Raw genomic sequence first — 2,643 nt, 5'->3', positions numbered from 1 at the left:
GGGGGAGGGAGGACCGAACATGCATGCTTTGGTTTATGTATGGATTTTTTTTCTTTGAAAATGCCAAATGCTATATAATAGTAACATGAACCCTTAGAATAGCAACTTCGCAGAAATCTCTAAAAAACAACTTTATAAAAATATACAAATACAACTAATTTTTTGGGGTGTCGAAGTATTCTTCCTCTTGCATCCATAGACAAAGCGTAGTACTCAATACTCGTCGTCACATCTGGGTTTCCTTCTTAGCGTAGTAAACTTGTTTAATCCCAATAGCTTGTAAAAGTTACGCCTAGAATTAGTCATTGATATAGACCATAAGATTCTTGCAACATCAATCTGCATAGAAAATCGCCGCTCCGGATAAGAAGGCATTGAAGATGGCTTGTATAACGCACCTGGCCCGGCTAGACGGAGTCGGGGAACACGGCTAGACGGAGTCGGGGAACACGCTCCCGGTTGATACTGAAACTGGCCAACCTTCGTCGGTCGGAACTAGAGCAGGAGAAACACATGCGCCCCATTCATTTCGTAGAACAAAGGCACCAAGACAAATCTGCAAAAAGGAAAAAAAACAATCTGGAGAACCAGATCTGGGACACACGCTTCCAAACATTGTCAAAAGGTACCATCATGAGAAGGAAGAGGCATGAAGGACTTATTCCATGCCAACGACAGCTCCATCACCTCACTACCGACAATTGGGGACTAAAAACACAACTAAAAACCTTACCCTGTGGTCACCAGTTCGAAACAACATGATCCCGCCAAAGAGGCCAAGGGAGGGAGAGGGTGCGCGTCGGCGATGGTGATCTGGCTTTCGTGCTCCAACTCCGGCCATGTCGACCTGTGGGGCGACGGGCCTGGATAGGGCTCTTATACGGCAAGGTGATAGTCAGCGGTGATGTGCTCCGCCATTGGTATTCGTACTTGTGGTGATCATTCCAACTTGCGGTGGCGGGTTCAATGTGGATGGTGGTGGCCACCGGAAGGTCTTCGTGAGCGTTCCTCTCTCTAGATCATGTCTGAGGTGACAAACCTATTTTTGTCACGAAACACCATTCCCGTGAAAGTCAAAATTGTCTCGTATGATAGGAAAATTTGTCACCTAAGATCATTTTGATGATAATCCATTAACATTAATCGGTTCGTCGGTTTGACCATCAAAGATTCTGAGAATGGGTCCAGCAGATGCTGACACGGTTGCTTCCATGTGGGTTCAGCTGTGGTTTTATCACCAATGATGGCCCTTAGTAGTAACTACAGCATCATGCTTGACCGGTCAACAATGCTAACATCTGGGCCCAATTGATGCTAACATGGCTGCTTACATGTGGGTTCAGACATGGGTGACATGTCTCCTTATATGTGGGTATATATGTTGGTGACGGCATGCCTAACCGTCACAGTTTGTCGCCAAAGATACAATCATAAAGTTCCCGAGAGTATTTGCTGAAACTGTGGTGAGAGTTTATGGAGAGCAGTATCTGCGCACCCAATGTCAAGGACATGACAAAGCTTCAAGAGATGCATGGAGCAAAAGACTGGCCTAGGATGCTAGGGAGTGCTGATTGTATGGCTGGAGGTGAAAGAATTGTTGTGCGGCTTCGCACAACCAGTTCACCAGGCATCGCAAGGATCTAGCAATAATTTTGAAAGTTGTTGCCTCTGAAGATTTTTGGATCTAGCACTGCTAGTTTGGGTTGTCTAGGTATCACAATGACATCAATATCTTGCAGAGATCTCATCTATTTGCAAAGGTTAGCTTGTGGTACTTCTCCACCTTGCAACTTCATGCTGGTCTGGCCATAAGTATGACCAAGGCTACTATCTAGCCGAAGACATCTATCCATCTTGGTCAACATCTGTGAATTCAATTTCAAATCCCGAGAGCAGGAAATATACGCATTTCATGAAGGCGCAAGAATCTAAGAGGAAAGGCAATAAAAGGATATTTGGAGTGTTACAAGCAAGGTTTTCCAATGTCTCGTGGCCTACTTATTCCTGGAACAAGGATGTCTTGGCAAATATCATGAGTTGTTGTGTGATCCTACACAAGATGATCATAGTGGATGATAGGTATATGCCAAACCCCATTGACTATGAAGCTAGCACAATTGTAAGGCATTGCAGGCACACAACACGCATTCAAGCCTTTTTTAGGCATACGAAAATATTGAAGACCGGACCTCTCATCATCAGCTGAAGGAGTACCCCATCGAGCATCATTGGCAGCTTGCTAGAAGATGGTGCGTTTAAATTTCTTTAAAAATCATTTTTTACTTAAACGGTTTATTTGATTAGATTATTTGATTTATCCTAATTAATGGTTCATATAATATTTGTTGAATCATTGAATTGCTTGATCTAAATTGTTGTAAATATGGGACTTAGGAAGAAGAAAATAGAAACAAAAAATATGGAGGTTGCATTATGGTAATTTTGTGTTTCCGCGCAGCCTTCGCTGTGTACAAAACATTATAGAATGCTTTTTATATTGAATATACATTCTTGAGTCCAGGCTCATTTGCACCCGTGCTGCAAAAAAATCAAAACAAATAATAGAAAAATTCAAAATATTCCAATTTTTTTGCATGGTAGATAATTTAATGTGTGGGTTCTGCTCCAATTTTCAGATTATTT

This window comes from Triticum dicoccoides, chromosome 2A (assembly GCF_002162155.2).
Source record: "Triticum dicoccoides isolate Atlit2015 ecotype Zavitan chromosome 2A, WEW_v2.0, whole genome shotgun sequence".
Lineage (NCBI taxonomy): Eukaryota > Viridiplantae > Streptophyta > Magnoliopsida > Poales > Poaceae > Triticum > Triticum dicoccoides.
This window is presented reverse-complemented; position numbering follows the sequence as displayed.